General features: G+C 37.9%; 1 long non-coding RNA gene across 2 annotated transcripts; it reads left to right on the plus strand.

Moving 5' to 3' along the window:
* The first annotated feature begins 643 nt into the window (after positions 1 to 643).
* Positions 644 to 22,687, plus strand: LOC134513867 (uncharacterized). Of its 2 annotated transcripts, XR_010070532.1 has the most exons (4): positions 644 to 778; positions 1,077 to 1,141; positions 3,469 to 3,537; positions 22,490 to 22,687. It is a non-coding gene; the product is annotated as an uncharacterized LOC134513867 (long non-coding RNA). The 2 variants fall into 2 exon arrangements; XR_010070531.1 differs by lacking the exon at positions 644 to 778 and having other exon boundaries at positions 919 to 1,141.
* The last annotated feature ends 4,620 nt before the right edge of the window (positions 22,688 to 27,307 follow it).

Consider the following 27,307-nt stretch of genomic DNA (forward strand, 5'->3'; position numbering starts at 1 on the left):
AGGAGAGCAGCATTCTTGAGAAGTCTTTGAAATAATAAAATGTATTTTCTTACAGTGGAGAGCTGTTCAGATTTGACTGAAACCTACTGCTAAATGCCTTGCATGTTACTTTTGTTCCGGAAGAGGAAATGCATCTTTTCCATTGCTTGCACTTTCTTTGTGTCTCATGGAGGATGAGATATGGTAGTGAACTCTTCTGCTCCAGAATAGCCTCATTGGTTTGGATTTTCAGAGCTCGCGCATTTGTCCAGTCCTAATTCTGCTGCAACAAAAAGAAGTCATCTTTGGGACCTGGGAGATAATTCTATGCTTGCAACCAAGTTTTGTGCACCTGTCTATAGAGACACTATGTGGTTAGGACTTGCGCTATACAAATTTCATCCAACTTGGATGCGGATTTCTAAGACCTTAATTTTCTTGGCAGCTGGAAGAAATCTGATTATGATAGCTAGCAGTCTGATCTTTCTTCTTCTAAAGCTGCTAGTGATGCTGTCAGTTTTATCAAATGCAGATCACATCCTAGAAGTTAAATCATTAGCCATTATCTTTCGGCATTTAATTTTTTATATTCTTGTGTGCAGTACACTGTAAAATGTTTAATGTGAAAACAAATTCCTGTGTTGGTCCAATGAAAAAGTAAAGGATTAAACTGGTGCATAGTTCTGATTTTTGACATTTTTCTATAATCCTATTTATGTAACATTTCCTTCACAATTGTTTCTAAATACTTGTATTTGGAATGCCATAAAAACTAGTTATCATCAGCTCACTAACAAAGGTAAAAGATTACTTTTATGTTTTTCCTGTTAATTATTAGCAATTCATAGGCATTTTACTAGCATGCCGTTTAACTTAAATAGTACAGCTATTACTGGGTAAGTGTACTCAAAATAACCACATTTGAAAACTGGTAATTTCTTTTCACTTAATAACTGCTTTGCTTGATCACTTAAAAGAAGCTAAAAGTAAAATGTTCCAAGCTCTATTTATAGTTGCAGCTTCATAACTTTTTTATTTATCCACTAAGTATTTTTCCTAGTAGTTTCTGAAGTATGACATTTTATCTGAGTTTTCAGTTATGCGCACTCTGAGTGTTCTGGTGCTGATCAGTCCCAAGAAGTCCCTGGTACTTCAGAGTGAGGTAGGTTCATGCACCTAGCTGGAAAAATATAAAAGTAATCTTTCACCTTTGCTAGTTTTTTTTTTTTTTCATTCTGTCTATCTAACATGTATGCATAAGTCTATTGATTACTTTTGCTCCTTACTGTATTTTAAAGATTTCCTGTGACATCTCTACACAGAACGTGCTAGATATGCTAGCAAGTTATTTCTGCCCTTTGTATAAAAATAGATTGATTGCCCTAATTTTCCCTGTTACAGAGAGAATTTCTGTTAGAACAGAACACTGGTTAAAAGTGGGTTTATTTGGTTACATATGGCTGTCTATCAAGAAACCATGTCCATTCCCTGTTCTGGAAATTTGTACTTAAATAAAGAAAAACTAGGACTTCAGTAACTTCACATCTTCTGCATACACTAAAAGCCTCCTTGTTTCACTTACACAAGGAGACGCAAAATGCCTCTAGAGTCAGTTGTGCAGAAGAGATCTAGTGTTGGCTTCCCCGAAGCCACTCTCCGTTGCTGACTGTGAGGGTTCGGTGACAAATTTGGGCTTGCGATGACCATCCTGGGGAGTTCCCCTTCCATTCCTTCCCTAAGAGACGAAATTTACACTCAAGAGTCTCCTTTTTTTGCATTGAGCAGTAATACGCGATGGTGGACAGGTACATTTGAATAGTCATTTTCTTGTGAGGACTGGTGTGAAGGAAAAAAAGAAAAAAAGAAGTTTCTTTAACCATATCTTCAAAGCTATTTAGGTCACTAAATCTTTGGGAGTCAATGGAAGTTCAGGAGCTTGATATCTGAAGATGAAGATCTAGGGATTAGTTTATACCTGAACGGCCTTAGAATACAAATTTCTATATGTATCCCATCATTCACAGAGACAGTGGATATGAGGAAAAACTTTTGTGAGTTTAAAGGAAAAGTAGTATGAAAGTTTCCTAACTCCACCTTATTTAGTGAAGGGCGTTGCTATGTGTTTTGACATATCTCCAGGAAATATTATGAATTAACTTCTAGATATCGGGACTTCTTTAGCTCTTCATTTTGAGTTGAACAGCTGCATGAACTTCAGAAGAGCATTTTGAGCTTCTTGGTTTTTTTCTGAAATTTAAATTGCACAAGTTTAGTTAGAATATCATGATCCCCAAACTCATAGAAGTCAAATATTACAAGTTAGAGGTTTTGGACATAAGCTGGGTGGTGATTCAATGTAGAGACATATTTAGCAATCTAGAGCAACCAGCAAGTCTACTAAAAAGGGAAAATTTAAACAAACGTTGTCTAAGAATACTTCCAGCCCTCAGATATAAACATTCTGTCATGCAGGTGCTCATCCAACGTCTGGCAGACATTCAGTTCTCTACCAGAGGAAGCCTGAGAAGGAAAAAATATCAGGATCCCACCCACCTACCTCATAGTGTGTAGTTTTTGTTGCATAGCTTGCTCTGAGCAAGGCTATAAGCTCTTTGAGGCAGAGAAGGTCCCCCATTGTTTAAGAAGTGATTTGGGTTCTCTGTGTAAAAAATACGTGCTGCTAACAACGACTTATTGAAAGCATTTTTAGTGCTAACAGAGGGCCCAAAGTCTCATTTTGTTACAATTAAATCCACAATATTTATCCGTGCCGTTTTTGCCCCTTGTGTCACAGCATTGCTGATGCCCTGGACGCATGCGGGCACAGCGTAGATTTGTATTCTCTGACTTGGCTCAAATGCATTCAGCGCAGAGCGGAGGGTGGGGGATGCAGATAGCCCTTTCCTGCTGTGCCCGCAACCCTGAAACAAGTCGTCACTACGTTTCTTCAGCCGTCTGCAGAGCTTTCTCCTGGAAACCTCCGCTGCAGGGGGCTGTGAAAGAAGCCCTGGCAGTCACTGGCTGCAGCTGGCTGCTCTCTGCTTTCTGCACCAGCAGGGCAGGCAGCTAGAACAAGTGCCAGAAACGGTTCCATGGAGCCCAATTTCTGATCCATAAATTAGAACCACTTAATATGAACTGGTCCCCTCAGGTATAAATGACAAATTGTTTGCAGAATCTCGTCCGTTTTCAGCCACCCTCAGAAATGAAAAGCTTTGGCCTTCTAACAGGCAGCCTTCAACTCTGAAAGTGTCCCGAATACCAATTTCACAGGACATATAAAAACAAGGGGCTTGAGTTATCTTAGGATGGTATAACTGATGAGGTTGAATTCGAACTTGCTATAAACCAGGAAAAAGAAGGGTTAAATCAGTGTACCGTTAGTGTGCCAACAGAGGCTCTGGGCTGTTCTACTTAACATTTTATAGCAGGGAAACAACTTGTTCTGTGGAAATAATAACCTAATTAGCCTCTTTTTTTTAACCTTAGGATCTTCCATAAATTCTCACTGAAGATATCCCCGCACTTTTTCTATTAAAGTCTATATTCCAAGATGAGGTAAATCTTTTTTGCGTTTTGCAGTGACACCAAAAACTTAACATTCAAATAACAATTGCTAACCCTGTTAAGTCCACATTAGCTAAAATTAATGATTGACAGTGTACAGTTAATATATTTGCTGAGTACTACCTTTATATTCTTTTCCACGTTTCAAAGCACTCCTTTCTGTTGACTGAAACAATTAATTTATATAGAACTACAATCATAAGAAAATCAGATGTATTTAGGGATATAAATCTGAAATAAACATACAGCATTGTTCTAAAATGATTTTTAAAACCAGATATTGAACTCAATAAAAGTCAGAATATTTTAAGTGGAACAAAAAGTACTTACTGGTAGATCAATTTATCTGGGCATTAATAATTGCAGATCACAGGTTGTATATCATATTACTCCAAAGTAGTTGACAAGTCAGAAATGAGCTTATATGTGTTTTTCTAATTTTCTTCTGTGATTAATTTTTGCTTTTTGCAGTATTGCTAAAAAGATTTCTTCAGCATTCAAAAGCCTTAGTATTACAGTTTTGAAAACATCTATTTTTCAGATTTATAAACAGTGTTTGCGTGTACTTATGTATATTTTGGCTTGCAGAAAAAAATAGAGGTGACTTCAAGAACTAGCATTAAGTTGCAGGAAGCAACACGAGCCCTTTGGAGAAACTTAATTCTTATCAAAACAGATTTTTCTGGTTTATAATTTTTTTCAATTTGTAGCCTTGTATTACTTTAAAATATTTACTATATTAACTCCCATTTAAGCTGCACAGGCAGATGATGAAAATTTTTACTATAGCTAAGCTTTTGTTTCTAGTGCCAATTATAATTCAGCTAACATTTTGAAAAATATATAACGTGTTCCTGTATAAAATGAGATAGTAGTGTGTCAGAGAACATAAATCTGTAAGTTTCTATACATTTTAACATATGACCGTGAATTACTCAGTATACTAATTACTCTTTAACATCTTCTTTATCTTGCCTCTTATGTGTAAGAAGTATCTTTTACAACTGAAACAGTGCCTTCTCCCACTTGGCTTTCAGAAACAGGTTCTGCAATACTTTGAAAATAAACATGAAAGGAACTGTTTTAATGAAAAATTGGTTGGAGAACATCTACAATGGCTTAGCTGCGGAAGGCGCTGTTTACTTTGTACTGGGGTATTTTTAAGTCTAGAATTAGAATTTTTTGTGTAGAGTGGGACTGTCTGCTAACAAAATGCTTTGTACAGAAAAGCATTAACAGGATCGATCAAATGTTTAAGGGCATTTGTATTTTGAATACTCTAAGTTTCCATTATTTCATAACTCAATGTATAAGTCTGTATCAGATGAGCTAAAATGGCAAGAATGTTTTAATTTCCTTACGGGTTTGCACTCCCTTATTAGAATTTAATTTGCACTGTGGTGAAAACCACTCTTCCTAGCTTACTGTTCCTAAGAACTGTTGTGTATTTTAATGCCATTGATTATTGCCAGTAGAAGACTACTTGAGCATCTCATAACTTTGCTGTAGCTTGCTTGCATGTAATGCGTATTTCATACAGAGAATGGTGCTAAGAGAAAGATACCTCTGAAAATATAAAGTATTCAGAAATTAGCAAGTAGAAGTTTGGCCATGCAGTCAGACTCCAAATCCTTTTTTATCTGCCTTCTGATAGCCATCACATATGCAGTCTGTGATAGAACCACGGGTACATCCAGCTTTTCTGGGCTTTCATCCTCTGCTGTAACAGAAGGTGCTTTTTTCCCTACTGTAAAACATTCTTCCTTTAATCACAGTACATTCTGCACACTTAATGAGGTAGGGGTATGTTATCATGTCATTAAAGACCGTATCATGATATATAATAAATGGGAGCTGATTTAAGAGTACGTCACCTTTGATGTGCTCGAATTTGCAACTGTAATTTTCTTCTTTTTGTATGTTATTTACAGTCATTATAAAAACAAACGCTGTTATATGCAACTATATTGAAACCACATAGACCACTACCTGATTTACTCAGGCAGTCTACTTTCATGGTTCTTCAGAGCCTTTGGAATTTCATAGGTTTGTAAATTGATTAACTCTATACAGCTTCTCAGAGGTATCACCCCAAAAACCTTTGTGAATTTCAACTGTGTGCTCAAAAACTCAGAAATTTTATAGTTCACCAAGTAAATAATCGTTATAAATAAGGCAAAGTTATACTTTCCTCTTAGGTGTTAAGTGATTATTTTAGTCATTAATCTGTATTCATCTTGCTGCCTCTCTCCTAGTGCCAGGGAGGCAGCATCCCAGGTTGTCATACTTTCACCACCTCCATTTATTACTTTTCTTTTGAAATGAGCTGCTTTTAAACCACCGATTAGCCTTACATTGTTTTTACCTCTAAAATAATACCGATAAGCAATGCACCAAATATACCTCAATCACTCTCATTTTATGTTATCCCATCTTCCACTTTCAAACTTTCACTTACGTTATTTCCAGAAACAGCCTGTCTTCCAGTTTGTCAACAATATAGCTTTGATGCCATGTTTAAAGTAATTGTTTTATTTCTGAATCTGTATTGTCAAAAAATGACCACCCGTGCATTCTTGTGTACATTTGACCTATTGATCCGTATATCAGAGGCACAGTGACAATCTTATTACTCTTCTGGCATTGAGTTCTTTATTAAAAATGGACAGTGTACTCCACATGTCATTTTGGGCAGGAGCTTAATAGGAATTCTCCAGTCAAAGAACTTAATTCCCATATTAGTGGAAAACAGCTATATCACGCAAAGCTGATGTCTAATGATGCATGCTCCTCAGAGGTAGCTTCATGGTATTTTCCTCCCATACTTTGACAGGCACAGCTGTAGTCTGTCCAGCTCCAGAAACACCTCTGCCAGCACAAGCATACCTTTTCTGATGCTTGATGTGCCCACCTGCACCTGCATCTGCTGCCTCCAATGCCTGATGCAGATCAGTGACCACAGACACCTTTCCTTCTCCTCCCTCCAGGAGGAGGGTGTCCTGGGGGAGCCACCTGCCTCCCGTTGTCCTGCTGCACGTGAGCATGGAGATCAGGTGGATGTTCAGGAAAAGCTGCCTAAACCATAAATTCTCCAGGCTGAATTGCTTGGTGAGTTTTAGGACACAATAAACTGAGCTGATGCTTTGAAGTTGTCTTTTCAGTATTGTAATGGAAGCAGCTTCTCTGGAATGGACTGAAACAGCTTGGGAAAAATCTTTTTTCAAAGTGGAAGCATTATTCCCAAGTTAAATTTATCACTGAGGATGCTGTCAGCACTTTTGTGTTGGTGTAGAAATAATACTTGGATGACTTTGAAAATAGCTCCCAATGTTTTGCACCATGGCATTTCAAGAAATAGTTTTAAGAAAGGCTAATTAACTTCAAAGAAGGACAGAGTAAAAAGGGTTTCCTTTTTTATTTATTTTTTAGCTAAGTGCTGTCTTAAATTAAATGAATCATGAAAAATTAAAATTGTTACAGTGCCACCCCTATAATTTGATCACTGTTTAATTTGATTTTTTTGTTTTATTTAATCAGAGCCACAGGAACCAGCTCATTTGTATTGTAAATTGCACAACTTCTGCCCTTTATTTCATATACGGTTGATCACTTTTGGCAGATAAGATTGGATTATCTAATCATTGGCTATATGAAATTGCCATTTAATCAATAGGGAAGGTCAAAATTTCTAAATGTGATCCAGAAATAAAGTATCTAAGGAAGTTAGAGGCTGGTGAAATCCGACTAAACTTTTACATGTTTGAGACATTATTATTGACCATAGGGTCATCATTACTGTAACAAATGGCTGCCTTTATCTTCTCTTGACACTTACAGTTTGATGGGCAAAGCTATGGCTCTGGTTATTGATTATAGCTACTGATGACTTGAAGGAGTTAGCTCTTTTGCTCATCAGTGTCTTTGATTGTTGTTTGAGTCAAGACATAATGAGTTTTATACTGCCTGTTCTGCAAATATGTAGTTAATGGATAGACACCTTCAGTCGCTGAATATGTCACTGTGAGTACAAAGATAATTTCTTACTTTTTAAGAAACATATCCACACTTATTATTTGATAGTCTGTGGATAGTGACAGACTGGCAGAATATATTTCATCCTTATTGCCGCATCAGCAGTCATGTAAACCAAGCAATAGTATGGCATCCTGCGCTCCGCCTTTTGAGTTGTGGACGTCTTAAGATGGGGCTTTTGCTCCTTGTTACTTTGCAGATATGTTTAACTTTATTCTGGGTGACTGTTATTGTTCTCAGGTTACGCCGGGGTTCATGACCACACTAATGACTTCCTCTAAGTTCTATCACTCATCCACCGCTTTGACAAGTGTTTGAAATGTGTGTTGTGACTTCTAGTCTGAATGGCTTCTGCTGTGTGCTCCTCCCAGTCTGATGGCATTTATTTCATACCTTTTTCACCCACACAAATCCAAATATATTCCCAGCTAAGTAAGTCTTGGTAGTCCATTCTCTGCATTTTATTTCAGCTGTTTTGTTTTTTGTTTTGGTTTGTTTTTTGTATTTTGCATAGTATTTTCATTTGTAAGAAGATCCACATTGGCATAGAAAGGTGAATAGATGACTGAAAGCTTAATTATCACAACAAACACATCTGGAAACAAGGAAGGCTAGTGCTGGCAACCCATGCAGAGGATTTCACTGGGTTATAAAGACAGAGCAGGAAGCTTTACTGAATACTGCTAGGGAAAGACGTTGATGGGGGAAGAGTCTGTTCCTGGCACGTGTGTTGTTCAGCAAGGTGAAGGATTAGGATGAGAGACAGCTGGCTGGTTTTTGACAGTAAATGTAAGAGATAGCAGTCCAAAGCTGGGGTGAGCAGAAAATATTTGTATCTGGCCTTGCCTGGAATTTTCCGGAGAAGGGTTTGCTGTTGAAGGACAACCAAGATCCTTATGCGTGCTACAACTCTTTGTGGACGTATGGGGGGAAGGAACTGAAAAGAACCTTATAGGGAATGCTGCGAAAGAGTTTTACACGAGCAGTTCTTGCTGAGGCTTTATCTACCTTATTTGGAATTTCATGTGTAAACTGACATTCTGAAAGCAGCAGATTAAATGAGTCAGAGGAGCAGAACCATCCTGTAGAAAAGAAATGTGACAACAACAGGCCACTGATGATAGTGATAGGCAACGACAGCTGGATCATAGCAAGTATGTGCTCTGCTCTGTGGCTATCCTTAAGATACCTCCATATCAGAAACTGTTTCCAAATTCATGACTAAAATTGCAGTTAATGGCAGTATCAGAAGGATTTGGGTTTGCCTTCAGACAACACCAGAGACTTCTCCCGGCACAGCAATTGCTGCCCCCCCCTCTATGGGCCTCACAAAGTGACCAAGGGTTGGTAGGAGTGTGTGAAGCTCAGCCGAATGGCAATGGAGTAGGATAACAGGAAGACAAGACATGGGACTCAGACACACTTGTTTCATATTTTAAGTCTCGCAACGTACTGCTCAGCTCCCCATTGACCAAAGCAGATCTCTTAGTAACTCCCTCTGTTCCTCTCACTCCAGGAACATTTTCTCCCTCGCATGTGTTTTGGCTGGTAGGAACCATGTTAGTAACCGAATGCCTCCATTTCTATATCACAGGTGTATACAGGGAAATGCTCCAGGTTTTCTTTCCAAATTAACTGTACTCCAAAGTGGTTAAATATAAATAACTACCTACTGACCTCACATGCAATCAGGCACCTGCTGTGTTCATTCTGGACCAAATTCAATGACAACATAGTAATGCCTTTTTGACCTGAATGAATCCAACATTTATTGCTTTTGCAGTCATTTTTTTTCAACTCCTTTTCCTAGTGTGAATTTGGTTGTTTTATTTGTTTCTGAAGTAGTGTCTTCAGAGTGGATGACAGGACACGAAAAGAAAAAAAATACTCTTTTTTTAAAAAACACCCTTATGTATACAACATTACTAAAGTCACCTTGCTAAAATTTATGTCTCATTTACTTCAGTAGTAATTTTACTGGGTTCATGTCAATAGAACTGTAAAACTAAAAAAGAAAAGTAAAAATAAATCCAATGATCTTCTTCCAGTCTTCAAGGCATAAAAATAGACTGAAAAAAATGCACACGTGTATTTTGTACAAAACTTTAAAAGATGAAGCAACAGGTCAAAATCAAGTTGCAAACCTCTAAAGAATAAGACAACAGTAAACTTGACGTTGCATGATATTTGACATACAGCAAATCACTATTTACATTTTATCCCAAAACATTTACCTGAGAAAAGGTCATGGCGTTAAATTTGAAGACATTTACAGCAATTGCCAAATGTTTACTATCTACATGAATGTCATGCTTCTTAGTCAAAAGAAGGTTGATGCGCTAAATGTCAATTATTTCAAGTTGTTTGATGGCAGCACAGATTGCCAAGCAATATAAAAAGAGGTTTAATAAATATTATATACACTGTTAACCATTAATCTTGCCTAGCAGAGGTTAGAGTTTCACATAGAGAGGATTTATGACAAGCAACAGTGCAGGACATTAAAACTCAATTATTGCTGTCCTGGATGAAGGCATTATCATTAACTTGTGGAAGCAGTACCTTGTTTCTTCTGATAGTGCTGTCAAACTTGGGAAAGCATCAGGGACAATTAAATTACTTAGGAAATCATGCCATTATGCTTCTCCTTGCAATATTTTGTCCTTTTTTTAGAATAAACAATGTAGGAGTAGTCAGTACCCTTTGCAAGAAATCTGGAAATTCAAACTGCATCTGCTATTGAACGGTGAACAAATTTTTGCTAGGACCTCAGGTTCTTGGAGGTAACCCAAAAGTTACGCCTATTGGAATAGAGGTTAATGACATCAAAATTTTGTGTCTATTAAGTACATGTAAGCTTTACATGTCTAATAACCTACACATCCACCTATTCTAGAGCAAATATTATCAGAAAATGTGGCCCAGAGGTGAGTACTTGGTCAAGTCAGAACTGAAAACACCTTGAAAAGAGTTGTAGAAACAAAGCAATTGGGACTTCAACCTTAGAGTCTGATTTCTGTACACAGAGTAAAATTCAGAACATTTAATTGACCTGCTATGCAAGTGTGAAGTCCTGGCTGATTCCTGGTGGAGTTAGAAAATATCATTCCAAAAAGACCAGACAGAGTATTTAAAATATATGTCTTTGGAAGAATTGGGTTCCTTTATTAAAAAAGTCACATGATGAGTTGTAACATTCCCTGTGATAATGTAACTGTTGCAGTATTAAGTTTGGTTTTCGTCTCTTCTTTGAGTCGTGGTTTTTTGTGTTTTGCTCTGAGTATCTCTGAGGAAGTCAGCCTGATGCAGGTGATAACGACAACCACTCCAAAGCTCTTTCAGGCTGCCTGCTTCCAAGGCAGGAATTAAAACATTCTTGCAGGGCTCTATACAAATAATAAGGTGTCTCTATGGACAGATCTGAACTTTTGGCTGACAAAATCTAGATTTCTTAAGTAGATGTATTTTGCTAGTCTGGTTTAAAAAAATCTAACGTGAAATATTGACTGCTCAATTTTAGCCGGGAGCCCTTTGTCTCTTTACCTAAATATATGTTACTCTATGTACCTATATATACTCTGTCTGTAGATGATTCTTGTAGGTCATCAGTTTACTTGCGTAGCCTAGAGACTGCAAAACTTTTTTTTCAAAGCTGTAAATTAATCATTGCTTTAAATCTTCAATCTAAGTGTTGTATCTTACCTTTCTTACATTTTTTCCTGGAAATTTAATCCAAATGACAGTAACTGAGCAGAATGCTCAGCAACAGTGCTCTGTGATGAATTAGAAATTTTCTGTAAAATACAAAAAGCAAAGCCAAAAGGAAAATAATTTTTTCTGCACAATGCATAAATCTCTGACCTCCTTTCTGCGTTCTTGAACACACCCCAGATCCACAAACATTGTGAGACTCCCCATTGTTAACGCCTCTGAAAAGGATGCTTCTAGTCTGTCTCAACACAGAATAACCATCAGAAAATAGTCTTGACTTCTTCACTGTCACTGTGGGTAAAGCTGCCACTGTGATCTTCGCACCACAGCTAAACAAATTCAGGATAGCAATGTTTACCTAAAAATTTATATTCTCTCTTTTACCATTGAATAATTGAGCAGGTATCTAATAGCAATGTTTCAATTATTCATTAAGTTATTTCACTTACAAGAAAGATGGCTGTAGGCAAATAAGTGTCACTTGTATTAAACTGTGAACATCTTCATGAGGTTTGCTAATCAGCTCTTCACTGCTTAGACCACAGAGAATCTGTATTCATATATGGAAACACAGTAAAATTACTTGGTATTGGCCACAGAACAATTCCTCTTTCTTCCCTCTTCGACTTCTGGTAGATGAACTTAAGAGTCTAGTTTATTTGATGAGATTACGATAATAATTTTAATGGGTATGAAACTTTTCATAAAAGGTGGTAAACTTTCCTTCCTCTCCCCTCCCCACCACAATAACCCAGCGCTTTAGCACAGAGTGCCTATGATTAGTATGGTATAAAAGCATTTTGCTGCAGGAGAGCAAAAAGACTATTCCACTATGTACACTTTTGGCCATATCTATACTAACTAATAAACAGCAGTGACCAGAACCTCTTCTCTGGCCCTCAGGGTAAGTGCATGTTCTGGCTTACATCTGTCCATCTAAACTCCCTCCTCCCTGCTCCAAACCAGATGCCCCCATCCATACTGCTTAATGGAATCGCTTCCTAGCCCAAGCTATCCATCAGTTTGTGCGAGGGCACTGCTTGGGAAAATGGTAGCTGACTCAGCCACAACCATGATACAGAATCTGCTAAAAATTAAGCAATTGCATAGCAATGTGCAAGCCTTGGTCCTACACTTCAGTTTACTACAATACCTGCAGTCTGTATGTCCACTCTTCTCTTCTATTGAAGGCCTTCTCTGCCTCTCCATTACTAAATGGTATAAGCCAACTTCTCTTCTGGGTTTTATCTTCTATTATATTTTTATATTTTACAGCATTGTTTGCAGATTGAGTGCAGACTTTTGATTTATTCTTTCTTTGCCCTATTGCAGTGGTTGCCCTATGTTAGTCGTTTAATCCCAGATGGCAGCTAGAACCGTGCAGCCGCGCATTCACTCCCCCCAGTTCAGATCGGGGAGAGAATCAGAAGAGTAAAAGTGAGGAAAACTCATGGGTTGAGATAAAGACAGTTTAATAAGTAAAGCAAAAGCCCTATAAGCAAACAAAGCAAAAACAAGGAATGCATTCACTGCTTTCCCTTGGCAGGCAGGTGTTCAGCCATCTCCAGGAAAGCAGGGCTTCATCACGCATAATGGTTACTTGGCATACACCACAAAAATTCCATAACTCTGAATATCCCTCTTTCCTTCTTCTTCCCCCAGATTTATATGCTGAGCATGACATCATATGGTATGGAATAGCAGTTGGAGTCAGCTATCCTGACTGTGTCTCCTCCCAACTTCTTGTGCCCTCCCCGTCTACTTACTGGCAGGGCAGTATGAAGAGCAGGAAAGGTCTTGACTGCCTAGCGACAACTAAAAACACCAGTGCACTATCAGAAGTATTTCTCATCTCAAGTTGAAAACACAGCACTACACCAGCTGCTATTAAAAAAGTTAGCTCTATCCCAACTGAAAGCACGACACCTATATAAATAGCCAACCAATGTGATAGGTTGTAAATAATCAGGCTCCTTTTCCAATGAGTTCCTTCCACTACCTAAAAAATGCATTTTCTCATAGCTCAAGTCAAGACAGTGTTGGAAAAGTCAGGCTACAACTGGTGTAGTTGAAGCTGGACAAATTTACCCTGCTTTAATTCATCCAGAGGACCTTTCTTAAATTTCCACCACAGCATTTGCTGTGGGAGGGCTGGCAGAAAGTTAAATAAGAATGACCCAGGACTCCAAAGATAAATCAGATCCAGACAGGCAAATAATTTCCATGTCTGAGTTAAATCTCTGTTGCACGTTTCATTGCATAAGCTATCACAGTCATAGGCTCGCTGTAGGATCCCAAACAGAAATCTTTGAGCTTCTGTGTTTGGTGAAATTGTTTATGGTTTTTCCCTAATTATATTAGCAAACACCTACATTAAAAGGTAGTAGATCAAAGCATTCAAGAGTGTGAAAATGTAAGTCAAGATGCTCCACACAGTCTTAACTCTACTGTCTTATTTATATGCATGAACACATGCTATTGTTTCTGAAGGATGCCTTTCTTCTTGGGTGGGATTAATTTATGCGTAAAAGTTTTTGGTTTAGTTTTCTGAAAGTTAGTAAGAAAAGACTGGACTTCAGGGAGACAAACACCTAATTGTTTTTACCAAACTAAAATCTTTAAGGACTGTGGGATAAATAGAATGCAGGTGATTTACCCTTGACATAAAAGCCACCTTCTCTTGTTAATTACAGTAGTAAACCTTATGATGTGATGACTGGAATATTTTTGGACTAAGTCAAGAGAAATATCATTTTGACAGTGATAAAACTCTTTTGAAACTGTCTGATGTATACATACAACGCTCAATAAAGATAATGCTACGATTGTAATCATTCTGTGCTGAAAGTGCAAAATCCAGCTGTGCTTTACCAATACAACACAATACTGTTACTCAGTTTATTATGGAGTCATGCATATGGTATATACTTAACTAATGAATAGATCATTTAGCTGATTTGGAGATAAAAATAATAGTCCTTTGGAAATATTTCCAAAGTTGGCATGTTAATACCTGACCTCCATCCCAGTTTTGTTAGAGGTATTTAAACAGCATGTCTAGTGCAAAAGTTGCACAGCAAAAAGTGTTAGTTAAAAAATCTTTATCAGTAAAACAAAATACTAATATCAAATGACTCAGGTTCTCCTCAGAATCCTGGCTTGCAAGAAACAAGATGTAGGTCATGTATCAATAATTACAAAAAATTAAAAACTTTTATTGAATTCTTACACAGACAGAGGTCTGCTTGCTCTTCACCAAGGGAAAGCCAAGAGCAATTCTGTCCTATGGCTGTCCCCAGCTAGTGGGAGGATCTTCTCCCCAGGTCAGGGAAGCCAAAGAGCTGTTTGGAAAAGTATTATCTCTTTTCCGTATGCCTAGTGTTCTGATATTTCCGTCAAGGTTTATATTTCCTTCCTCCTGAGGGATTTTAATACCAACATCTTTTTGCCATTTATCTGGCCAGGAATTGCACTGATTCCAGCTTAAATATTTGTGTCCTTAGTAAAAAATCCCACTGACTTAAAACAGAGTTTGGAAGAAGTGAGGACTTCATAATTTGGCAGTTGAAGTGTCTTGGTTTAAGCAACTCAGTGGAGTGAAGGTCCACTCTGGATCTACAAACTAAACAAAACATCTTTTAATGAGTTTTTTCAAATTTACTCTCTGCTCTCACTGAAGAACTTCAGTGTTTAGGCTTTGGTGATTTAGTGGCATTTCTATCCTTTTCTATGTATTAAAGTTTTTTTGTTGTTATTGTTGGTTTTGTCATGGTTCACCCAGTGTAGAGCATTAAGCAACACTGGTTAATGGAGTTTGCTGATTTAGGTCTTCTGCTTATATATCTATGTAGGTGAAGCCTGGGGTTCTGTAGACGTCTCTCTGTAGGCTAGCAAGCTCAACTAAGCCTCTTAATTATTCTAATTTGCTTTGGCTTGTACTAGTCCAGACTACTAGCCATAGGCATGAAATCCCAATTCTTTGCAAACCCATAGAGTTCCTTGATTACATATGGTGAGCCATTAGCTGAAACAAGCTCATCATGAAGAGACAATCTGATGTATATAGCTGTGGTATGATTAATCCCAGTGCTGAATAACATGGCTGAATTACTTCAAAAATGAATTTTCAATAACTAACTAACATTAACAGTAATTTCCCTTAGCTCAGGTAGGTCAATCTATGGTCAGTTGTTGCCAGGCTCCGCTAGATTCATTACAAACTATCTAAGGTCCCTTGCAGCTTTGTCCTGATATTTTACACAAATGACATAGACTATGACTGGTTCTTCTGACTGTGCATTTGTGCTGACAGTAAGATGTTTGTCTAGTCCATTTTTTACCTAGCTGCATGCACAGGGATTCAAAGGCATTTTCTTTGGGATCACTGTTTAATCTTGCATAAATAATAGTCCCTTTTGCACAGTAAATCTGTTTTACATTTGAACATGCTTTAAATGCCAAGAGAACCTCTTCTAGGGCAGGGAAGCATGGTTGCGCAAGCCTTTTTATTTTCTTCAAATAGATTAAATATTTTATTTCTTCCTGATATTTTATTTCCTTCTGTTTCCTTCATTTATGCTTCTGGTTTATGTACAGATACACAAATATTTTGTAGTATCACGTGACCCTCTTCCTCCCAAAGTCTTCCTCCACTCTTCAAAAGATATCCTCCCATGAAATTTGCAGGAAAATATGTTAAAGGACACTTCCTTTCTGTTTTGATATGCTTTCCGTTTCTTACGGAGATGATTTTTACATAGTTATCATACTTTCAGCACAAATTTTCCAAACATTAAAAGTATTGTAAGGATAACCCATTGCAATCATTCCAGATAATCTGCTGATGTAGGACTGAATACACTTGCTGTGAAAATCTTGTCACTGGTACCACTAAAAGCTAGGAGGCTCAAGGTTTGGCTACATTGGACCAGAATCCCTTGTTGCATCTCTATATTCATCGTCTCCATGACCTTCCAAAAGATCTTTTCCAATGCTGTGGATCTTCCTGTTGATGGCAGTCATCCTGGCTCACATGCCATGGTACTATGTTTAAAAATAGATGTTAAACCAGACAAAACCCATGGGCGCTTCTGAATTGTATCAGATGACAGTAGATTTTCTACACATTTCATTATCTTAATTCATGATGTTATTTTTGCTTAATACAGTGGGACGGGGATTTTCACAGAGGATTTTTGTACTTGATATTTCTTTTCTGTGCTCTGTGGAGTGGAGGTCTTAAATTGCCTCCAGGTCTCTCTGATGAAAGTGATGTTAATGATGTGGTATGAACATGTGGCATAGAACGTTATCTTTTCTCTGAAATGCATCTTAAAGACATGTACAAGACGATGGATTTTGTGGAATTTTCTTCTGCTTTTCTTCTGAACCTATGAACTTAGGTTTTCTTGAATGTCTGTATTGCAATAGAAACATTATGTATTTAGTTTTTGTTTTGTCCCCTTACAGACAAACCTCTCTATAAGTATGTTATTGCTGTCTTCAAAATCACACTCTGTTATTGTCATTTCTCTTTGGGCCCTTCCTCCAGCCTTTCTCCTGGTAGATCCGTTCTCCAGGTGGGTCCTTGGTTTGTCATACACAATTTCAATTTCACAGAGGAAGTTGCTCAGGAAACAATGGGCTCAGTTATCACAAATAGCCCGTGAGGATTTCTTTCTCATCTGTATCAATCTGCAGATATCATGCCAGGAGAGAGATATATTGGAAATGAAAGCCCAGAAGGGCTTTATATCACCTTTCTGCTGAGGATTTGGAAAAGAACAGTTTCATTAACATTTGCTTAGTTTTGTTCTCAGCAATGAAACCTGAAGTCCAAGTAAGTTATTTCTTTGTAATTCTGATATCATGTTTAAACTGCCCACATAGATGCAGATCCATGCAGGACAAGGTAAATGAAGCAAGTCTTTTGTTTAAGACTCCTCAAACATAATCTTCAGTCACAGACTTCCAGTGCTGTGCGTTTGCAGGCACTGTGGTAACATCCAAGAGACATTTCCCGTGCATCTGTTAAGGTATAACAGTACATCAATTATCTAACCTGCCTGTGTTTAATAGAACAGTTACAATATTTCATTCAATAGAAGGGGAATCTTCACAAAGATGAATGCATATATGCATGTTTGAGGATTTCAGTGAAAATCATATTAAAAAAAATGAAATATTTCAGTATCTTGATGTTATAGATTTTCAGATACTGAAATCTATACAGCAATTTATGTTAAAGAATATTATTCTGAGGTTCCATCAGTTTTCATATAGCAAAACTGAACACTCATCAAGCAAAATACGCCAAACTTCTTTTTAAAAACAAAGTATGATCTGTTGTTTTTATAAGCTACTGTTCAGGTCTTGATGGTTTTAATGAAACTTTGGCTGTCTGAACTCCACTTGAACCCACTGGAAAACACTAATATAAAAACTTTTCTGTTTGGTGTTAATACAAAGGCCTGGGACATCTTCCAAATCAAATTAAATATGTCCTGAGAATTGGGCCCGAAATTTAAACCTGAGCACCTAATATTAGGAGTAGATAAATGACACACCAAAACCAATATTTTTGTTTGTTTGCCCGGTAGTAGCACACCGTATGTACTCACTGGGAAACTCTTTTAGAGGAAAAAGTGATAACAACATTGTGCCAGAATAGGCTCGATTATTTTTTTAAACGCCTAAATTTGAACTAACTGGTCTATTTTTCTGTGACAACGTGTTATTCCCATTGTTACTACTTAGGACACATACTTTATAGTACATTTTGTGGAAATCTTTTACAAACACTTCATTAGCCCCTTCTACCAGAGCTGTGTAACAACTTGTTCCTAATGATCAGTTGTTATTCCATGGTATTTATTTAAAGTCTGCACCAGTGTATTTTTAAGCTGCAATTTCTGTTTAGATAATCAGTGAAATCCAAATGCTAGCAATTAGGATATCTTATAGTTCATCTTATAGCAACAAGATAGTAAGTTTCACCCCTATAAGCTAAATTCCTGGCAAAGGTGACGTTAACTATTCCATTCCAAATAAAGCGATCAATCAATATTCCTCCTCTGTTTACTCTCTAATCTTTAGAACTGATGGTTAGGCTGGCTAGATGGATTTACTTAGAACAGTGAAAGACATTCAGAAAGTCCATCCAATTTCTTGATTTATTTGCTATTGATGCATAAAATAAGCTTGTCTGTGAAATGGCCATGTTGAAATTGCTGTTCTCATGCATTTTTCATTGTTATTATTCGGCTAGACTGACTCTTGAGGGTCAGATTAAAATTCATTCATCTAAAGCTGCACTGGTGACAGTAGATAGCCTCAAATTAGCTCTTCCAGTTAATATCTGTACCAGTATTTGTAAAATCATTAGTACTGAGAATATTCTGATTGGGCAATACATGTTTTAACAGAAATTCTTTTAACCTTCTGTGCAATGAAAACTTAAAAAGCACTGCTTGATATTCTTGACATTTAATTCAGCCTATGCCAGCATAACATTGTGGTCTTCACAAAGTCTTTTATTGCTGGTGATGAGAGGTCATTGCTTATTAGATAATCACATCCCTTCCCTGCAATACTGGGCATACGCATTTAATACAATTATAATGCTTAACACTTATATAGTGCTTTTCTTCCAATTGCTTTACAGACATTATGTAATTAAATTCTCAGCATTCTTGGGAAATAAGCTAACTCCTTATTACAAACAGGGATATTGGGCCAGAGGCAATAGCAGCATTTTCAAATATAGTCTTTAATTTTTAAGCTGGAAATTTGACCTGAGCATGTCCGAAGATCAGGCTGCGTGTCACCAAAATTAACAGTCATTTTGAAAGCTGTGGTATAAAGTGTGCTACCATAGGTCACTGAAGTAGATGGGGTGAGAAATAGGATTGAAAAGAGAGTCTTGATTCTTCAGGCTTAGAGTGAGATACTGAAATCTTTCTTTCATGTAGATGGATTCTGCAATCTGTATTGAGGCAAAATGCCAGCTGCCTTTGACTGAGTATACACTGTAGAGCACATCCATCACTTCCCATCTTTGGATGGCACAAGAAGGTTTCTGATAAATAGTCTTAATGCACAATCATGCTTAAGCTATAAGTCAACTTATTCTGAACCTCACTGAATCTTTTGCCTCGACGGAGCACAGTGGAGAGCATGAAGGAGGGCAGCAGGACAGCAAGCTGACGCCCCACATATGGAGCGAGGCTGCTCCGTAGGAAGCAAGAGGAGGCAACAGCTGTCTGGAAGCCTAGTCTCCATCTGCAATCACTGTCCCTCAGCATCACCAGTTTTGACAGAAACGGCACAGGAGAAAGCATTGCCTTTTTGTGGAAGCACCATCACAGGGTGGCACCTTCTTCCTCTTCCTCCTCTGGGGAAAACTGATGAACCAGACTGAAACATTTCATGGGCCAGATTGACATTACTGTCTGCCATCTGAGCTGCACAGTATCCCTTCACCTCCCTCTCCCCCTTCCCCAACAGCTCCATTTCCAATGTCCTCTGCCTTCTCTCACCCTCTTTTTTGTCTTCTTGTTCCCATCACAGCCCACCGCTTCACCACACATGTGCTACGTTCCCTGACGCTGTTATTCCCAACTCCCTATTCAACACCCGCCTCTCCCTGAGCTGTTGGTGCCCTTTGTTCTTCTCTTGCTTCTTTGAAGCCCTCCTTGAGACCTTTTCCATAATGCTAAAACTACTTAACTAACTGAAGTATTATCCTACATAATACTTACGTAACTAACTCCATCCTTGTAGTCAAATGCCACCTTCATCCTCCTTGATTTCTCCTTGGATTTCAATGTTATGGTAACTGCCTTGAAATACTACCTTCCCTTTGTTTTCACAGCTCAGTCCTCTACCATCTCGTCTCCTACCTCTCAATATTTATTTAGGTTTCTATTCAGAAAACTGATTAAATGCATTTCTGTTCAGGGCAACAATGAATTGTATGTTCATATGCTTAAATAATGTATTGAATAAAGATGCCTTTCTGACCCAGAGCCCAAGTAGCTGTTTGGATGTTCCTCTTTGCCATTCTTGCTTTTGGGATCAATAACCCATTGCTCTGCATAATACCTCTCAGTATTTCATCTTCAAGAAATCTCCCTCTCAGCTCCCATCCTCCTTCCCTCTGCCCAATGGAAGTGCCAGAGAAAGACTCGCTCGTGCATCTTTGTGAGTTTCCATTGTTGATTTAATCTTCTAATGGCCAAAATTGAACTAGGCCTTCTTCCTTAAGACCTCATTTTGTCCCCTTTGCTTTCCTTTATGAAGAGTGTTTTCTTGTTCCTAACTCACCCTGTGGGTGCATTCTCAGTCTGAAATCATTACTTACTGTACTTGAGATTATAATAAAACAGACAAGATGATGTTCATCAGTGTTGATTATTGTGAGGCTGTTCATCACGTTCTAGTGCTCCTGTATTGTATTACTCATTTCTGTCTAGTACTGTACTGTAGGCATGTTTTAGGCAAAAAATAAGAACAAATATTCCCTAAAATCTTACACTGCAAATTGAAGCATGTAGTTAAATAAACTAACTCCTAAGCTCCGCACTGAAGGATGTAATGCAGTTACAATCTCAGGGTCAGGTGTCTGCTTTCATGATCCTGTATTTTCTCTGCTGCTTTATTTTTTTTTTTCTGCTTTAGGTTTTAATATGCACATGTACACATATATATCTATATCTATATCTCAATAAAGGTGGAGTAAGGATTGGCAGTAATGACACAGGGAGGAAACTAATGTCAGGAGTTTCAAATCCTGCTGAAATCAGGTAGTGATTCTGCTCCCCTCTTTAGGCTATAGATCATGTCTCAAGAGAGTGAGACAAGCACCTTGGGACAGAAAGTGTACTAACCAACAAAGTCAGCAATTTGCCAGCAAATGTAGAGGACATGGAGGATTAAATTTTCAGAGGTGCTTAAGAATGGATATTAGGGTACTACTGAAGAAATTAAATCCATGCTAGAAAATGAGCATCTCTGGGAAAAAGATGTTTGGATCTGAAGCAGCCTGCACTATGAGCCATAGGGATGTGTGAGGAAGTTGGTGTTGCTTTGCTGGAACTTGGGAGAAGAAGCAGAAGGGGTTATGGACCCAGCGAGGGGGCCAGGGAGCTACTCTGGACACATGGAAGCTTGTTATACACCATCACAGGATTTCTGCCAGGGATTTCTTGGCTTTGCTTTCGAAGAGGCATCCTGTGTATGTCTATCCAAGATAAAGCAGTGAGGCTTGGTGGGTGCTTTTGGGAGACGAAGTCCATCTGCATGGGAAAGCACAGTGCTGAGCAGACAGTAGATCTGTGGTAGCTCAGATGTAGTCCAAAGCGAATGAATTGTGGCCTTGGACCCAAGCTGTCTTGCAATGAGACAACTGATGCCTCTCTGCACCACAGGGTCATCGTGCCTTATTTTGGCCTGGGAAAGATGACTGACAGAGGTAGTGGGATGGCTTCCATAGTGTGACTCGCTGCATGTGCCCTGCTGGTGTGAAGGCCATGGATAAAATTTTGAGTAAATGGTCAGAGATTTAAAGATGCCACTCTGGAGTGAAATGTCAATTATTTTTCAACGTAAGCCAAAGCATAGGTTATATAACAGAACATAATCTAAGTGCTAATAAAAAATGTAAACACCATTGCCATCTTGTGGCTTAAAGTTGCTTCAACAGACTTTTATGAACGGGTTATATACTCCCTCTGATGTTCTGTAAACATAACACATTTTCAATTAAATAGGCGAATCAAAGTGGCACAAGACAGAAACAATGTCCAGACCTGCACATCAGAATCAATTACAGGAGTGGAGAAACAATCCTATTTGTCTAGAAGGACTAACCACGTGGCCAGCCATCAGGAGCTGCGAGCACAGAGATGATCATTATTGAATGAAATAGCACTAGGCATATTTTGCTCTGTTGAAATAAAAGCACATTCTGCAAGGATAAAACTTTTGGATGACTCTCTTTCATTTTTTGAGAAAAAAAATTACTCAAATATAAAGTATGAGCCTGTGATGTTTAAAGCAAATACCACTTAGACTCCAACAGGGAAAAATGTACTGCTTTTTAAAATAAGTTTTATGTTATATGATATTAGATACAGAGTGCTACAGGTATGCACATGTCTGCATGAATTATGTTTTAAGTCTTTGTTTCTTTGTCTTCCAGTTTCATAGCTGCCTCTGCAACTCATCCTCTGAGCACCGTTAGAAAGAGGATACAGTATTGGGAATGCTGTCCTAGATCAGATGAGTCGTCTGTGTGTTTTACACATGAAGTCCATTGGAAACTTAAAGTTGAATGATTGTTTTATGAATAATTTAATTTTTGTAAATTGTTTAGCCAAATAAATTTTAGGAAACACTGTCAGAGCATCAGATTTCATTTTCTTTTTCTATATTTAGTGACCAACTGCTAATGAATAGAATTGGGCAGGAAACAATGTCTTTGTCCCATTGAACTGTGATTTTTCAAGACTTCTCATGCTCCGTGCTTGTCAGGCTTCAGACCCGCAGGAGTTTTTTTCAGACTTGGGAGGAGGCATTGGCCATAGGATGACCTCGTGTTTGTGGCACTTGATCAAAATGCTGACAGCCAAGAAGAAGGTCCACAATTGCTGTTCTCATACCCTCATATTCAATATAACATTGTTCATTGTTCACTCTTACGGGACTTTTACCTTTGGCTGCTTTTGACCAGAAAGCCTAGCCTAGACAGAAAAAGCTTCTGCCAATAAGATATTCTCTGTTTTTTCTCATGCAAACTTTGGCTTGGTTTGAATTTTTCATTAATTGTTTTCTTGACTTCTTTTGTTTAGGAATACTTCTCAGCTTTAACAGCAATATTGTAACAAACAACATGTGAACAATTTCAATACGACACAAAAGACTTATGATCAGTGACACAGAACTACAAAGTTCAAATATGAGACATTTTAATCTGTTTAGTAATTCCATTTCTGCAGTCTTTTAGTTTGGGAAAGCATTAAAACCCCATTCAGAGCTAATTTAAATTTATGGACGTTCTGAAGTCTCTCTTTATATACCTACATCTCATGTGTTTGTGTGTATGATTACTTAGAACTTATCAAAGCCCAAATCATATATATCACACCTGTTTGATTAACGTAGAACCATGAATTTACCTTACTCTTCTGAGACAAACACTGGGATTGTATAATATAGTAATAACATCTGTGATTTTGAGCATAATGAAGAAAAGAGTATAGCATCTTAAATGTATAGTATTCCTAGACAGTTTTCTTTTAGAAAATATTTACATTGGTGACATTAGTTGACATGTAAATGCTACAGGGATTCTTGCTACAGACAGAAGTTACTATTTTTCTGTGAAGGTGAGGTTTAAGTTACTTGTAGGGTATAGGTTACCTTTTTATTTTACAATGGCCTATTGAGGCTGCAGCTGCCATGGCAGGCAACCAGTATACTGTCTGGATTGAACCAAATTGTTATCACCACCTAAATCCAAATATAAAACTGGGCCTAGTATTACAGCACCTGCTGCCCTGGTGTGTACCAAAGCATAAGGCACAAAGATGACAGACCTTCAACAAGGGAGCCACCTAAGGCAGCTGCTAGGAAGCGTTAAGGAGGACACTGCCATCCTGGAAAACAGGAACTTCTCTTTCCATGTCAGGCTCATTGCAGTAAATTGTCTTCCTTTGGCTAGAGAGAAGGAAAAATGGCTTGGTCGGCAGGTAGTGTGCTTTTTTGGGACACCCAAATTATAGAATCTGACATAGTAAATATTTGTGTCTTCTACATACAGTAAAACAGTTTTTATGAGAAAAACTGAGAGTGATTACTTCATAGTGCATCAGAAGTTAGCGATCAGAATGTGCTCCTAGGGGTTAGAGGTTGTAAATCAACATAGGGAAGGATATAAAAAAACCTGCGTCACTTTGATCCCAGGCTTCCTCTCTTCTGCTTTGCTGCGTTTAAGGGATGATCTGTCAGATACCTTCTATTAGGTTAAGAAGGCAGCCCTTGTTGATGAACTCTCCTGAGGTCAAACCTTCTGGCCTTTGAGTTCACTGAGAAGGACCAACATCAGAAATTTACTTCCTTAGGACTGAGACTTTCTTGCATAAGCAGACACTGATTGCAGGTTTGGAGAATCTTTAATTTTTTCTTCCTTTATCAACTAGTTCCTTTGCAGACCACCTCTACCTAAAAAAAATATACAGTTCTTAAAAAAATGTATCTTGTTGAATTTTACCAATCCCCATTGTGATATTTCAATTATTTTCATCAGTCTCACTAAGAATACAAATACTGTACGTGCAGTTTGCACATGTACACAGGAGACAGTTTACTGAAATTCACACTGAGGTTATGGACATAAAACTTTAATGGATTTTACCCGACATTCCAATATGCATTGCTAACAGATGCTACACGTCTGAATCCAAAAACAAATGAAAGATTGCAGGTTATGGACTAGGCTGTTAGATTGCAAATGTGTGATTGAGACTGTAGCCTACAATTTTTTGTCCAATTTTTGAAAGTACCGCATAGCTCTAACATCCCATGAGCAGATCAGAAAAGAGACTGTAATTCACAGCCATGCTTACACTCTTGTTTCTTCCTTAATCTCCTTTCAGTCTCAGCTCCGTTGGCTGCTGTACTGAGAGGGAAATAGAGCTATTGCACAGCTCCTACCCATTGCAGGGGATCCCTCATATATTGTAATATGACAGTGCATTTATAGAAACCTTCCGTCACTTCACTGGCTCGCTGCCTTCTGGCCTCTTGGCTTAAGCAGAGCCTGGGAAGGTGGAGTCTGGAACATGACAGTGTAATGAGTCGCCTGGCCGCAGGAGGCGGATGCCAATATATTTCTGGGGTATGACATCAGTATTGGTAAATTTTCAAACATCACCCGTTGCTATCTTGCATTCATATATTGACTCCTGCACATGCTGCTGTAGGTCTAACCCTAGGAGTCTGATTGCAGGTTTGCACCCCATGCTTATTTAACACACATTTACTACATGTCTTCAGATAAAGCCGTTAGGCAACAAAAAAAGCCTCTTTGGAATTACGCTTTTTTTTTTTGCCAGAAGTGCTGCCCATTTGTGTAGGAAGAGATCATTAAAAGACATAGAATTCTGTGAACGTTTCTATAATATGTACACATCTATGCAGCAACTTAGTATTTCATAATATATCGTATATTCTTTACGCTTCCCTTTAATGTTTTCCTTTTTCAGCTGAACAAGTGTCATGCTGTGCATTTGTTTATTTAGACATAATCCTGTTGCTAAACCAGTGCCAGAAATTTTTGATAGTTTCCTTGGGAAAAATGGCTACTTAACCTGGTATATTCAAGGCAATAAGCATTTTGGTCCAATTTTTCAGCATCCGATAGTTCATTGCTGTAGAATGTAAAGTATCTTCCACTATTTCCCACATTAATATGCAGGTTGGTTGTTTTCAATATAATCTTACAAATCTATAGCAAAAATATGGCAATGCCAGTTCATCTTTTAACACTTAGAAGCTACTGATTCGCCACTGATATATGTGGAAAAAAAATGGCTTTGGTTTTGAGGCAAACAGAATGGGCCATTCTAGCTACTGGCAATCAAACACACAGGAAAGATATTAATTGAAATTTCATGATTATTTTTAGAGTTCAAAGGACATTATCTTGTGCTGGTGGAACGAAGGTCAAATGGAGGCTCTGATGACATTTTAATCCCTTTGCTAGTTATAATATTACTGGGGAATAAGGATTATTTTTTGTTTTAGCTTAAAACAAATGGAATACTTTGAAAATAAAATGGTTCAAATGTGTTAAGTACTGATTCCTGTAGCTGTAATACTGTCCGAACAGTTTGCTACAGCCTTAAGAGTTCAAGTAACTCTGTACCTAATGCTCACAGGAATTACAATAACACACACTTTGGTAGGAAAATGGCCAAAGATGAAGTTATTAAAAGTGTAATTGTATCTGATCTGTACAGGGGTAAAGGGTTTTAAGAAGCTGTGCATTACTTACTTTAGAGAATGGTATTTATATGCAATAGGATTGAAAGGAATCAGTGATCTCTGAATGGGATTAGAAAGGAGTTATGCTTTCGCTGCAGGTTATACATTAAGGTCTAGTAAATATAGGCTATTTTTTAAACTAGGACAACAGGAGCTCCTCCAAAATGCGGAGGAAAAAAAAAAATCTTAAAAATGCTGGCAGTATATAAGCCTTCCATTGTGCATTTTAGAAACCTACAAAACTTAATTTCTTTCTCAAAAGATAACAGATTTTTCATCAGGTTCCTGGAAAGGTGCCATTTTGGAGTCCGCATGCTTTCCCTTCCCTCTTCATACCAGAAAAATAATTAAATATTTTGCTTCCCTCCCCCATCCCATCCAGGATAGTTCAGAATTTTGTTGAGTAAAATATGGTCACTTCTGTGCCAAATTGAAAAAAATCCAGTTTTGACATAACCATTTTTTGTTGTTGTTGATTGGTTTTTGTGGTGGGTTGATTTTTTTTGTCTCATCTGGGCCTGCCATAAAATTTAGAAATGTGTGAACTTGTCTTTCCAATTAAATAACTTTTTTTTTCCTAATTGGGACAGCAATGCAGATATGGCTACCACTTAAATAGCAAGCAGACCCTTCGATAGTTTCTCGATAGGGTTCACAACCAGATGGTGGCAAATACCCCACTTCACTCAGACTTTGATAGCTAATCTGTTTCATAAGCCTTGGGATACATTTTTCAGTGAGCAAAAGATGTTCATAATATGATTGAAAAGAGAAGAAAATGCCCTGCCTGAATCAAAGGGCTATTTTTTAACATTTCAAGACTCTCACACCCAGAAAGCAATACAAATGTGTACCTGGCCAGATACGATTCTTATGACAACTGCCTCTCACACACCCTGTATTTCTTATTTCACCGAGTTAAAGCAGGCTTTCAGTAGCAATTTGGAAGGGAGCTGCTACTGCTTCACAAGAA

The sequence above is a fragment of the Chroicocephalus ridibundus genome, chromosome 3 (genome assembly GCF_963924245.1).
Source record: "Chroicocephalus ridibundus chromosome 3, bChrRid1.1, whole genome shotgun sequence".
NCBI lineage: Eukaryota > Metazoa > Chordata > Aves > Charadriiformes > Laridae > Chroicocephalus > Chroicocephalus ridibundus.